Source organism: Dipodomys spectabilis, unplaced genomic scaffold (assembly GCF_019054845.1).
Source record: "Dipodomys spectabilis isolate Male_0828 unplaced genomic scaffold, ASM1905484v1 ptg000137l, whole genome shotgun sequence".
Lineage (NCBI taxonomy): Eukaryota > Metazoa > Chordata > Mammalia > Rodentia > Heteromyidae > Dipodomys > Dipodomys spectabilis.
The window spans coordinates 9389461-9403492 of record NW_024870814.1 but is presented as its reverse complement, the minus strand read 5'-3'; the positions used below and the strand labels follow the sequence as shown (position 1 = coordinate 9403492).

The window sequence follows — 14032 nt, the reverse complement described above, 5'->3', positions numbered from 1 at the left end:
GTGCCAAAGAAATCTAGGGTTTCTCCTATTCCATCCTGTATTCTTTTCAGAGTGTTTGCTTTGACTTCCAGGTCTTTAATCCATTTGGAGTTGATTCTGGTACAAGGTGATATATAAGGATCTAGCTTTGGTTTTCTACAAGTGATTAACCATTTTTGCCAGCAGCATTTACTGAAGAGGCTCTCTTTCTTCCATTCTATTTTTTTAGCTACCTTATTAAAGATTACATGGCTATAGGTCTGTGGATTCATTTCTGGGTTTTCAATTCTATTCCATTAGTCTTGAGGACTGTTCATGTGTCAGTACCAAGCTATTTTGATTACTATGGTTTTGTAGTAGAGTTTGAAATTTGGTATTGATATTTCTCCAGCACTGTTCTTTCTGTTAAGGATCATTTTTGCTATTCGGGGTCTTTTTTTGTTCCATATGAATTTTTGGATTGCCTCTTCTATTTCCTTGAAGAATGAGGTTGGAATATCGATAGGTGTTGCATTCAATTTGTAGATAGTGTTGGGAAGTATTGCCATTTTCAAGATGTTGATCCTTCCTATCCAAGAGCATGGGAGGTTTTTCCACTTTCTAAGTTCTGTTTTAATTTCCTTTCCCAGGTTTTTAAAGTTTTCATCATAGAGGTCCTTCACTTCTTTGGTTAAATTAATTCCAAGTATTTTATGATTTGTGAGGTTATGATGAATGGAGTTGCTTTCCTGATTTCAGCCACACTTTTTTCATTGTTGGTGTGCAGGAAAGCCATTGATTTTTGAGGGTTAATTATATACCCTGCTACTTTCCCAAAGTTTTGAATCAGCTTGAGTATTTTGGAAGTGAAATCTGTGGGATTCTTTAATAAAGTTCGTTTTTCTACGTAACGCCTTGTACATGTCATTGTTGCAATGGGTCATTTTACTGGCTTGAGAAGAGATCAAGAGTCTCTCTCTGTGTCTATGTTTATCTCTCTTTTTCTGTGTCTCTCTCTTTTTCTCATAGAGATGCAACTGGATATACTAGTTATCTGTTAAGGGATGATGTTTCCCCTCGTTGGGAAAGGATAAGACAGAGGCATGTATGGTTGGGTAACAGTGATTTTTGTTGAAGTAATCATGTCCAGCATCAACACTTATCACTTCATGCTGATGAACAGTGAAAAGTATTATCAGATGGCACAAAAGTAGCAAAATATGAGAGGTCTCAATATAGGAAAAGTACTGATAGAAGATACCTAATGTTTCAATGGGGGCAAATTTATGAGTCATCCAGAAATCAGAATAAACATGTGTCTACAAAATATGCTTCAACTATATCATCATGATCATCATCAAAATACTGTAAAATACCTTTCAATATATTCAGTATGTTTCATACTATCTTTTTACTTAAAGAAATTAAATGGCTGGGCACCTGTGCCTCACACGTGTAATCCTAGTTACTCAGTAAGCTGAGATGCAAGGATTGACATTTGAAACCAGCCCAGGCAAGAAAGTCCATGAGGCTACTATTCAACTGTGTGCATCAGGGAAGTTGGTCTGTAGTTCTCTTTTTTGTTGGGGTTTCGCTTGATTTGGGGATGAGTTTGGGATAGCTCCCTCTGTTTCTATTTCTTGAAAGAGTCTGAGTAGTATGGGTACTAGTTCCTCTTTAAAGGTCTTATAGAATTTCATAGTGAGTCCATCTGGTCCTGGGCTTTCCCTTTTTGGGAGATTTCTGATTGCTTCCTCTATCTCATTGTAAGATATTGGCATGTTTAATTGATTATTTCTTCTTGGTTCAGTTTGGGCAATTTGTTTTTTTCTAAATATTCATCCATTAATGCTAAGTTTTCTTTCCTTAGTGAGTATAGATTCTTCAAATAATTTTTTATAATCATTTGGATGTTTGGGTATTTGTTCTAATTTTTCCCATGGAATCCCTGATTATATTGATTTGGGTTTCCTCTCATCTTTTTTTAGATGATCTCTCCAGATGTCGATCAAACTTATTGATTTGTTTTAAAACACCAGGTTTTTTGGTACCTTTTTCTTTATAGAAATACTGTACTGAGGGTTACTATTACGTGAGCAAGGTAATGAGTACATTTCCTACTGAGCATTGCTGCTTCCTCCTTTCTTTTTTCCCTACCATCCCTTCCCTCATACTTCCACTACTACCCTCCTTCCCCCCACCAAAGTTGTACAGTTCGTTTTCAAGATAGTGTCTTGTTCATCTCATTGTGACAATGTGTTAACCTGTATACTTATTTAAGTATTTTGTTTTTTCCCTTCGCCTCCCCAAATTACAGAAGTGTATACACAATATGCAGGGTCCCCATATCATATACAGGAAAAACCAAGGGTTATAATATGGGAGAGGAACATAGAAAGAAACAGAAAAATCACTTGGTACATGCGCAAGAAAGAAAAAAAATGTGTCCATATCTTGGGGTTCATTTCACTTAACATCAATTCATATGATTTTATGTACATAGCTTTTGACCTTTTCTGCTTGTCCTACACATGTACTAGTTATTGCAAATAATGGAAACCATGGAACCTATGTTTTTTTGGGCCTGGCTTACTTCACTTGATAAAATTCTTTCCATTTCTTAACAAATTGGTCGATGTCATTCTTTCTGGTGGAGGCATAAAAACCCCTATGACCCAGCAATCCCACTTTTGGACATTTATCCAAACAATCACAAACAAGGCCATAGCTACCAGCAGAACTACGTTTATTGCAGCATTATTTCCAATAGCTAAGACTTGGAACCAACCCAGATATCTCTTAATAGATGAATGGATCAAGAAAATGTGATATATATATATATATATATATATATATATATATATATAATGGAATTCTATGCCATCATCAGAACAATGACAGCTTTTTGTTTTATTAATTTTATTTGCAGTTATCTTCATCTCTGTCTTGTTAATTTCAGCTATAATTTGGTTATCTTGCTCCATCTTGTAAATTTAGGTTCAATTTTTCCATGCTTTTCTAGTAGTTTTAATTGCAACATGAGATTAATTACTTGGTTTCTCTCTAATTTTTTTATGTGTGCACTGAGAGCAATAAATTTGCCTCTCAAGACTGCTTTTGCCATGTCCCACAGGTTTCTTGGTGATGTGTATTCATTTTCATTGTATTACAGGTAATTTTATTAAAAATAAGTTTTTTATTGTGAGAATACTGTACAAAGAAGGGGTTAGAGTTACATGAGCAGGATAATGAGAACATTTCTGATCAAGCATTGTTGTCTCCTCCTTTGTTTTTCTCCTACCATCCCTTCTCTCCCATCACCTCAACTACACTCCCGCACACACTCCAAACCCACCTCCCCACCACCCCCTCCCGCCTAAATTGTAAAGTTCGCTTGTCAACATAGCATCTTGTACATCATATTGTTGAAATGAGCCAACCTGTATACTTGCTTTAAAATTTTGTTTTATCTCTTCCCATCCCCAAATTATACAAATATCAAATATAGTGAAAACAGGTTATAACATGGGGGATGGACATACAAAGCACCAAAAAAATCCAGAGGGTACCTTATAAATATGTGAGAAGCAATAGCAAGAAAGAAAAAACTACTTGTGTCCATATCTTGGGGGTTATGTTGCTTATCATCTTATCTGATCTTTTCTGCTTGTCTCAGACATATACTAGTAATTGCAAATAAGGGAAACCATGGGACCTATGTATATTTGTGCCTGGCTTACTTCACTTAGTATAATTTTTTGAAGTCTTTTCATTTCCTAACAAGTGGGGCAATGTCATCCTTTCTGTTGGAAGCATAGAATTCCATTGAGTATACATACCAAATTCTTTTGATCCATTCATCTACTGAGGGGCATTTGTGTTGGTTCCATATCTTAGTTATGGAAATAATGCTGCGGTAAACATAGTTATGCTGGTAGATTTAGTATGGTTTTGTTTGTGATCATTTGGTAAATGCCCAAAAGTGGGATTGCAGGGTCATAGGGGAGCTCTCTGTGGAGTCTTTTGAGGAAGATCCACACTACTTTCCAAAGTGGTTGAACAAGTTTACACTCCCACCAACAATGCAGTAGGGTACCGTTCTGTCCACATCCCCTAAAGCATCTATTGTTATTGGAGTTCTTGATTTTAGCCATGACCCAGAAAAGCAAAAACGACACTTAACAGAAAGAACAGTGATGGAGGAATATCAATACCAAATTTAAACTCTACTAAAAAGCCATAGTAATCAAAACAGTTTGGTTACTGAAGGGACTTTGGTTTCAAGAAAAGACCTGAGGACCAATAGGATAGAATGAAAATCCAGAAATTAACCCACAGACTTGTAGCCATGTAATCTTTGATAAGAGATCTAAAAAAATACAATGGAATAAAGACATCCTATTCAGTAAATGGTGCTAGCAAAAATGGTTGTGGAAAAATAAAGCTAGATCCTTATATATTACCCTGTACCAGAATCAACTCCAAATGGATCAAAGACCTCAGAGTCATAGCAGACACTCTGAAAACATTACAGGACACAATAGGAGAAACCCTAGGTCTCCTTGGCACAGGCCAAACAAATAAAAAAAAAAAAGTTTGACAAATGGGATTGCATGAAATTGCAGAGCTTCTGCATAGCAAAGGACATAGCTAGCAAGATCAATAGAAAGCACACAGATTGGGAGAAGATCTTCACTAGCCATACAAGGGACAAGGGTCTCGTATTTAAAATATAATTGGAACTCAAAAAATTAAATCCAACAGCAACAAATCCTCAAAGAAACAACTGCCCAATAAATAAGTGGGGTAAAGACTTACAAAGAAACTTTTCTGAAGAGGAAAGAAGGATGGCCCATATACACATGAAGAAATGTTCAACTTCTCTAGCCATAAAAAAATTCAAAGTAAAACAACACTGAGATACCACCTCACCCCAGTTAGAATGGCTATAAACAAGAGCCTTTGTTCTGTCCCTAAGTTTTATGCTAAAGCTAGCATTCTTTCTTGGGAGTCACAGCTCCACTTCTGGCTTTTGGCAGTTTATTGGAGACTCTCACGTTCCTTTTGGGTCTGGCTTCAAACATATCTCCTCAGATTGCAGCCACATGAATAGCTAGAAATACATTCATTCTAGAGTCACAAACACCTGACAATGAGATACTCCATAACTTTTGTAGTTGAATGAAATATTTCCCATGAATTTATTAAGTAACCTACATATTTCCCATTAAACAGACAAATACTATTGTCCACAAGTATAATGCATAATTGATTCTTGGTGAATTTATTGTATCCTTTAACCTCCAAATCATATTTCTAGATATAACTTTTCATTAACTCCCTGGTCTAAAATAAATCTCCTTGATTATATAACACTATCCAATGTTTTTTTTTTTATCATATTGTCGATCTATAGGAGAACCTGAGGTTCCTCAGTTAATTCCTCCATTGGTAAGAACAAAGACCTGGCTGAAAGAATAGATCTGATTTTTTCTCACTCGAATTAAGAACCACAGCAATGGTTCCACTATCATTGGAAAACTAGGGGCAAAATACATCTTGTTTCAAATCTGAACAGATAGGAAAGTCTGCTTTACCCGGAGGAAGGTAAAGTAAGTTCATGCAGATTGGGAACCTACCTGTCTCATTGTGTAACCCAGGCTGGTCTAACTGTGTGAATAACATGGCAACACAGAAAGGCTTCCTTGTTCATTGGTAACACCAGCTCATTGACTACTGTAGCACAATCGCACCTTCAAACCTTTCCAGCTCTGTATGGCATTTGTAGACATGCTGTTCAGAAGATTTATTCAGGAAGACAATCTCCCTCTCCTCCCTCCAGCTGAGTGATTTGACTATTCTATAAATTCTACTTACTTCCTTTTGGAATGTACTGCTGTTTGAGATGTTGTGACAACTTCAATTTGGGGAATACAAAGCATTTCTGAATGGCATATGTGTGGAAGGGCAACCATGGCATGGTCTCCCACAAGGCATCTTAGGTAGAAATAAAATTTCACCAGAGAAATTCACAAGTTCCTGGAAAGACGCAAGCTACAACTTGTAGTGTCTTGTCTAGCCACAACTCCCATTGAGTGAAGGAAAACCTATGTCTCCTTTAAACATCAAGGCAAGCCTTTCTGAATTAATTTGCACATTGTGTCATTACATAACAGTCCAGGTTGCTCAAAGCTTCTTTAGAGGCAGTTTCTGAGACCTGAAAAGCATTGTCAAATCTTGATGTTGGACATGGGATCACAGGCTTCCTTGGTGTGGCTGTTCTGCTCTGGGCTCCAGGTGAGGTTGGCAAAAAGGGTTACTCACACTCATCACCCCCATTGCTGCTCTCTGATATGAAGAGTTCTCAAACTGATAGATTCAAATCTTTGTTTCTCAATTTTCTGTTATTAAAGTGTCTGCCCTGATAAGTTATAGCTATCACTAATGCAATATGCCTACTTTGGGTTTGGTCTCAGTACATCTGTAGCCATTCTTGACATATGATTTCCATTCCATGCTCCACTGGAGACATTGTACTGACTCCAACTCCTGCATCTCTGGCCCTGTCTCTTCAAGACATGGCCACTGTCACCTGCAGAGCCAGGGAGAATGCTGATAATAAATTTTGTAGAGTTTCATATATTGGTACCAACAGAAACCAGAACAGCCTCCAAAACTTCTGACCTATCCAGGATCCAACAGGGAAAGTGAGTACCAAAACCAGTTCAGTGGCAGTGGGTCTGAGACAGATTTCAACTTCACCATAAATCCAGTGGAGGCTGAAGATGCTGTAAATTGCTATGGTCAGGAGAATAACAAGTTTCCTCTCACAGTGCTCTAGCTCAAACAAAATATTCTTCAGTCAGCTGCTCACTGAGGTTCACTGTCTCAGATGTGTCTCTTCCACTGTTCACTTCAATCAACACTTTCTAGATTTGTTTGTAAAATGTGGTCAAACTATAAGAAAGAAATTCAACAACTGGAGTGAGTTTGTGTGTGTGTGTCTGTCTGTCTGTCTTTCTGTGCATGTATACAGCAAAATCAGATGGATCATTTGGTGTTTTCCTTCTTAGCTAAGAACCACTTAGGAATTTCATACTTTACACTTTTTTTTCTAGATGAACAAGGTTCTTGCCAAGAAAATACTTCTGAATTTTAAGAAATACTTTCAGTGTGATTGAGCTTACCTGCAATCATAATCTCAGCTATGTGGAGGACAAAATTAGGAGGACCAGAGTTTCATGATATCCCAGAAAGGTCACAAGATATATTTCTGGAATAAAAGACATGATGGCACATGCCTGGATTCTAGTATATGGGGGAAGAATAAGAGGAAGTGTGTAGCCTGAGACTGGGCTGGGAAATTTTGTGAGACCCAATAACTGAAAAATCACTTAAACAAATAGGATGGAAAATATGTCTCAAATAATAGAACATCTGTTTACAACATCAAGAATTTAAAACATATTGGTGTTAATTTAATTAATTAATTATTTACACTAGTAGCTGGAAGCATGTCAAAAATAAAAATATCTGAATAGACAAAAATCTATCTCTCTTCCATATGTAGACTGATATTCCTATATTAATTTGAATTTTGACTTTACATTAAAAGGCCACTGTACTTGCTCAAAGTCCAAAGAAATGTGAGACAGTATTCCTACATCATGTTATTCAGGTATGCCTCTGTTCATATCATTCTGGAATCTAGATTCTCAATTCAATCAGAATTAATATAGTCTATCCTCACCTTACAGAGGCCATGTCCTCTTTCTATCATGCTTTCTGTATTCCTGTTCACCAGCTTCTCTCAGCAACTCTCAGCTTCGTTTTACTAGTTCATGAGTCACTCTAATATTGCAGGTACAATTTTTACAGAGAAAGTCACATGATCAAGGATAGCCTGGAAGTCATAGTAATATAATGTCAAAAAAGAAAGAAACAAATCAGAAAGAAAGGAAAAAAGAAGCAAGGAAGGAAGAGGGAAAAAGGAAAGACAAAAGTAACAGAATGGACTCTAGAAACATAAGAGCCTTTTCATAGAATTTATAAAACCAAGAATACTTAAGATAACACCTGGAAACTACCTTAGTATTTCGATTTACTTGTAAATACTTTTACATTAAATGTATTATTAATAAATTATCTTTTTTAATAACTTCACTTTGAACACAGGCTTTTTGATTACCTATAAAATTTAAACCACCTGACAAATAGAGGGAAGACTAAAGTTATTTCTTTGTCAATGGAAGGACGCTGCATTTGAGATACGGTACAGGAAAGAGCAATGTGGTAATGGAAGATTACTAAAAATATACATTCATTTAAGCTAAATATTTATGAAATCCTAAAACATGCAAAGGTCCCTTGTTTAAATGATCAAACTTTAATATTTGCAAGCCAAATAAGGCCTAAAACAAATTTTTATAGAGCAATAATTTGTTTTTTGTTAATTTTTATTTTTGGTTTGTTTTCTTAATCTCAAAGTATAATCTCAGCTACTTACTTTTATTTCTGTTTTTCATTTAGGAGTGGCTAAAACAAGTCACTAAAATATTGTTAATGACAAATTATCTTAGCAGCAAAAAATGAAAAGATTCTTAAAAAAAAAAAAACTCCAAACAAGTACAAGCTTAACAAAACAGAAGATTATTTTAAGCAGACAAAACCAAAAAGTTACCTCACCAAAAACAAACAAAAATCATGAACTCAAACAGCAGAAGCCATTATTGATAATCTCACAGTGCTTCTGGGAAAACAGTCACCTACAATATTCAGGACCACAACAAGAAGTCAGTTTCCCTAGGGAGCTCCAAAATAGAATGAGCACTTCCCATTCTCATGTAAACTACAACAGAAATTTCCAAATACACCTACTTTTCTCAGCTTCTCAGAGTCTTAGAAACTAGTACCCAAATAATAGTAACTGTGATAATTTTTGGTCAAGTGTTTCAAAGACAACATCAGTTTTGTTTCAGGAAATAGCCTTAAAAGGCTGACAAGTCACAAATGGCAAAGAAACAATGGAAGAACAAGGCCAAGTATACAAGCAGCAAACCTTAATAGAGGGACAAATTTTGAATTCATAGGATACAAACCATTCCATTTTCTAGTCCCTCACAAATAGCAAAAGGCTGTAGGCCCTGTTTAAAAAGAAAGACAGGGCGGCTGGGGGTTTAGCCCAGCAGAAGGGCGCTCACCTGGCATGCGCAAGGCCCTGGGTTCGGGCCTCAGCCCTGTAAAAAAATAAATAAATAAAAAAGAAAAAGAAAGACAGGGGGAGGGAGAAGTAGGGGAGGTGAGAGACGGAAGTAATAGTAGGAAAAAAAAAACAAAAGAAGGGATAACAATCTTCAAAAAAATATACTCATTACCTTTCTCATACACAGCATCTTTATAGTAAAATAAAATTTTTAAAAAAGGAAGAAAGGAAAAATCTTAACAGAAAACTAGGCTTGAAAATAGCAGAGAGGATCTTTGTTCTCACATTTCAAGCAGATCTGGTGATACATAAGCAAAACTTCTGAGTGTCTCACATCCAAAGAATGAGCTTCCATAATATCCCTATATTATCAACTGAGTTCTGAATTGTATCTGATGCTTTTTTGGATTAAGAAGTATACAATGATGGATAGAGATAGATAGATAGATAGATAGGTAGATAGATTTAAAAAACTGAATTAGCCTCAACATTGGCCCATATCTGTATCAGAAATAGTAGAGTATAAACTCACTACATAGCAAACACTCATTCTGTTTTTCTATAGGACAGCTGTGTAATCATAAAAGCACTTAGAATCCCATATAAACAGGATTAAGCCAACACACAGGCCAGCAGTTTCTACTAGCATCAGGCTTTCTCCATTCACACAACTCAGTCATACTTTCTGTACACAGTCAGAGTTCCCAAGGGGTTCTAGGGTCCGCACAATTTAGGATGTTTAGGAAGCAATGCGAAGGGAGAAAGAAACGTAGGGAAGGGGAAATGGACAGTAAAGAACATACAACAAGCTAAACACTTCCTGTTGTTGAAGATGACTGAACCTCAATGTCCCATGGAAACGTGCAAAATACCTTTAGGTTATTCTCTGTAACATGAGAGGATGAGGTATGCATGCAACTCTCCTCTCATCAGCTATGAGAAAATTCTGAGAGTGCTCATTCCTGATATGGTGTTCATTTTGGTATACAGGCAGAGGTCTCCTCTCTTGCTTCAAGATGACAGTGAGACACAAAATGTCTGGTAGAAGTGAGCACAAATATATTGAATACCAAGATACCAGCATTTGCCTGATAAACCAGCTAAAAATAGTATAGAACTTTACATTCTCCCTGCAACAAGATTCTGGCTGGATTCTTCATAGCCTGATAACATCAAAGCACAAGAGACCAAACTCACACCTAGAGATGCCTACAGCAAAGTTGGGGCCTGGGTCATCTCCTTACTAGTACACAGGAACAAACAAATAAACTCCAAAAAACCTAAACAAGGAAAATGCCTAGGCATGTATGGTGAATGGAGAGAATAAGCAGAGTGTATAGAGAAGTTTGCTAACGTGAACAGATCTGGTCTAACAAGTCAGACTTTCATCGTGATAACTAGAATCATCAGAATTGACAGACATGACACAATAGGAACAATTCCAAATTAAGAAAAATTATAGCCCATTTATTATGGAATAGCAAAGAAACCTACAGCACTGAAAGCTGGTGAGCGTGGGAGTGAGTCACATTGGAAGAACTATGCAGTGTGCTGCCTCCCCTCTATTACTTCTTCTGATGAATTATCATTTTACATAAAAAAGAACAAGACTATTTTAAATGCATAAAATCTTTGTAAAGGGGCTGGGAAGGTGGCTCAGTGGTAGAGCGCTTGCCTTGCATGCATGAGGCCCTGGGTTTGATTACTCAGCACCACATAAGCAAAAAGAAAAAAGCCAGAAGTGGCACTATGGCTCAAGTGGAAGAGCACTAGCATTGAGTTGAAGGGCTGAGGGACAGTGTCCAGGCCCAGAGTTCAGGCCCCACTACCAGACCCCCACCAAAAAAAAAAGTCTTTGTAAAACGCAAACTGGAAACTGGAATTATGTGCAGACTGTGGCAGTGATATGATATTGCCTATTTGCCAAATTGATTGACAACATGCAGAATTTTATTTTGGGTGCTATGGAGACTGAAACTCAAAATTTGCTGTCTGCTACACAATTACTCTGTCACTTGAGTCATTCCTCATCGGCTTTTGTTTTTCAGGCAGGGTAGCATGCTTTTACTTTAGTTGGTCTGGCAATGCACTTTCAACTTCTGACTTTGAGTCCATAATAATATGGAAGAATGAGTTTGGATTTTTTTTTTTACAAATATTCACTGACTTTTAAAATCAAGGATTATTTTGGTTTGGGAAGGGGTACAATAATCCCCTTCCTCCATGACCACTACCCAGACAACACCCTGAACCCCAGAGATTATAAATTGATTTATGTTGAAATCCAGATAGAACTGAGACCGCTGTAACTATCATTTGTTTTGCATTATACAGCCCGTGGAGGTCTACAAACACCACTGGGATTTCAAGGCTTTCTTTGGAAAGCCCTTGAGAATTTATTTGGCCATTAAGATGTTATTCAGAGAAACATCAGGTCCAGAAACAAGTTCCTACAAACACCACAAGTAAGACAAGTAAGGCTGAGTAGCAGTTGAAAAAACATTTAATGGTCACTTAGGTCACATAGATCTTAACCGCTCTACGATCTGATCCTTTTCTCTTTCCCTGGGCCAGAACAAAAGCACAGTACCAATGAGGTAGTGTAACATTGTTTTTGGTCCTGTCTTCAACTTGATTCCAAATTACAATAAGTGAAAGTCGTTAGCATTAAAATAATAGCCCTCATTTTCCAAATTGCCAAATTTAGCAGTCTCATTGAAATAACTACAAATTTGCCTTCATTGTCATACAGAAGGCCTATCTTCTATCCAAACCACTTCAGGAATGTCACACAGATATCTGTGCCTCCCACCCTCACACCTATATCAATTGGGAAAAAAACTGATATTTAAAATGAGACACAATGCTACTAAATCATTACAACATCTATCTTTTCTTCACCCCTGAAGTTGCCCAATCCTGACCTGCTGGGTGTAGAGAGTGTGGATGAGCCTCTCCAATCTCCAGATAGTAACAGAAATTTGGACACGTGGAACAAGAAAGAGATACATGAGGACTAGAGTGTTTGAAAGTAAGTGATTTGCCCTGAATTTGATGTGGAATGATCAGAGGGCAATGGATATATGAATGTGCTGTAGTTCTTGGATAATATGAAACTGTAAGTCCAAGTAAAAATTGTACCTGGTGACGTGGCAAATCACAAAAACTTAAGAAATTTTGGACTTTTCTGGTGGCAACATGTTTTGCTTCAGACCTCTAGTCATCTAACCACAGGACATGTTTACTAAAACCCTTGATATAGTTGTTTTTCTTTGTATTGAAATTTTTTCTATGTAGCCAAAATTTTCCTTTATGCAGTAAAGTCAATAAGGAAGAATTGGACTCAGCCTTTATACCTTCTCTTGTAAAGAATCACATGTTACTTTTTGTATATGTGTGTTTTAGAAGAATCTTAACCTTGAATTGCTTGAAAACATAAGAGCTTATATATCTCTTGTTATGTCAGTGATAAGGCTTCAATGCATAGAGATATTTAACCAGTTAAAAATATCCACAAATTCTATTCTTTCCATAACTTCACTTCTCTGCATGATCTGAATATGAAGCACTCAATTATTGCTTTACTCTTCTCCCTTTCAAGTGTTAGATATAAAGATTGAAAAACTCATGAGAAATAGTCATCATCCCTGATTGCACCAAGAGATCTATTCAAAGGACAGTAGACTCATCACAGCATCTGCTGTATGGGGAAACACATTCTATGGGCTAAACTATGTGGACACGGTGGAAATATGATGATTTCGTGAGTTGAGCTGATCCTATAGCTATTCCCAGCTTTACCCAGCTTTTCTCATTTGCATATGCTCAAAGCACTGCCTACTGCCCCAATGACTTCATTATAGGCTGCTCATACCCTGTGCAGCAGTCTGTCCCATCAGCACACAGCATGGACATGATGACCCCTGCTCAGCTCCTGGGGCTCCTGCTGCTCTGGCTCCCAGGTAAGGAAGGACAGCATTCCTCCCATCATTTGTGTTCAGTGCTGCCTGGGTCTTCATAGAAGGCCTCCTATAACATGACTAACAGTGTGGACACTTGTGTTTATTTTTCCAATGCCAGGTTTCAGATGTGACATCCAGATGACCCAGTCTCCATCCTTCCTGTCTGCATCTCCAGGAGACAGAGTCTCCATCACTTGCCGTGCAAGTCAAGGCATTAGCGATGATTTATACTGGTATCAGCAGAAACCAGGGAATGCTCCAAGGCTTCTGATCTATTATGCCAAGAATTTAGCCTCTGGAATTCCATCAAGGTTCAGTGGGAGTCAATCTGGGACAGAGTTCATTCTCACAATTAGCAGCCTGCAGCCAGAGGATTTTGCCACTTACTACTGTCAACAGGGTAGAAGTTACCCTTCCACAGTGATACAAGCCATAACATAAACCTCCCAGGGAAGCAGAAGTGAGAGGCTGGGCTGCCCAGCTGCTGCTCCTGGTGACTCCATCTGCTGATAGAGTTTCTCAGATGTAGGAAGGCTATGAAAACTTTCGAAGGTTTTCATTGACATATGAAGGCTCCTCTGAATCTTTGTCCCTTCTCTCCTCCTCTGTCCCAGAAGCACAGAGATGGCCATGTCTCTTTTCATATAAAGTCATCCTTTCTGATTCACACAGTAAAACAGAAGCCAGACAAGAATCTCTAAGAAGGAATTGCTTTAAAACAGGAAATGAGTTTAATCAGTAGGTTCTTAACTCCTAGGTCATCAAAGAAGTTGGAAGGAGGAGTGTGGCATTCTCTGGTTCAGTGAGGCTGTCCTAGGGTTTTTGAGCACATAATCCTGTGATTCTCCACCCTGTGGAAAAAGTCAGGGTGAGGGGCTGAAGCTCTCACCTGACCCAACTGCCTCTCCAG

The 14032-nt window shown here is 37.6% G+C and overlaps 1 long non-coding RNA gene across 1 annotated transcript; it reads right to left on the bottom strand.

The window, feature by feature from the left end:
• Positions 1-6629: 6629 nt before the first annotated feature.
• Positions 6630-13531, bottom strand: LOC122116741. Its single transcript, XR_006149014.1, has 3 exons — positions 13510-13531; positions 10022-10032; positions 6630-6746 (listed from the first exon to the last, which is right to left on the bottom strand). It is a non-coding gene; the product is annotated as an uncharacterized LOC122116741 (long non-coding RNA).
• Between the last annotated feature and the right edge of the window lie 501 nt (positions 13532-14032).